Below are 695 nucleotides of genomic sequence, written 5' to 3'. Positions count from 1 at the left end.
CTCCCCCGACGATTGACAGGATCGGGTGGTGGGGTCCCACTCCGTCCCAGCCCCGCCTTGGGACATTAAGCGCGGTGAAAGAGCGCAAGCGCGCCCAGAAGTCCACTACTGCCCGAGCGCGGGCGTATTCCAGGGGGGTTGCTGCTGCTGTTGCTGCTGCTGCTGCTGCTGCTGTTGCTGCTGCTGTTGCTGCTGCTGTTGCCGTCCCCGGTCCCGCGATGGGCCCCTGCGTTTGATCCTCGAGTACCGGCGCGTTCAGCGGCGGCCCCTCGTGCGGTCTCACTCCGTTGGCCAGGTGAAAGAAGTCCGTTATCCGCCGCTGTTGGGGCCCTTGCGCCTGGATCTGTTGCGCTTGCTCTGGCTGTTCTGTCGCGGGGTTAGCCGCCCTTTCCAGTCGCCTTCCGGCTGCTCGCAGACAACACCTGCCTACCTCCATGGCAGACAGGGCTGCCAGGGCGATCACATCCCAGGGGGCCTGCTCGCAGCCGGTCGGGGCTTGGACCAGCCACAGCTGCTTCCGGGTGATGCCGCCTGTCGCTGCCTCCTGGGAGGGCTGTATGTGTCGATCAATCTGCTCCCGGACAGCTTGTGCGACGGGGCACTCCCAGAAGTGGTGCATGCGTGGNGAGCAGTGCTGGTTGCTGGCGTTGCCGAACCCTCCACACCCACAGCGCTCCGGCACCATGCGGGCCAGG

The 695-nt window shown here is 66.3% G+C and overlaps 1 protein-coding gene across 1 annotated transcript in view; it reads left to right on the top strand.

Moving 5' to 3' along the window:
* VOLCADRAFT_116833 (uncharacterized protein) overlaps positions 1 to 695 on the top strand; it is a gene marked incomplete at both ends in the record, with an annotated part of 17797 nt that overhangs the window by 12588 nt on the left and 4514 nt on the right. The gene's annotated exons all lie outside the window — the stretch shown is intronic.

The sequence above is a fragment of the Volvox carteri genome, assembly GCF_000143455.1.
Source record: "Volvox carteri f. nagariensis unplaced genomic scaffold VOLCAscaffold_10, whole genome shotgun sequence".
NCBI lineage: Eukaryota > Viridiplantae > Chlorophyta > Chlorophyceae > Chlamydomonadales > Volvocaceae > Volvox > Volvox carteri.
Note: the sequence above shows the minus strand (reverse complement) of the source record. Positions and strands in the feature narration are given on the sequence as shown.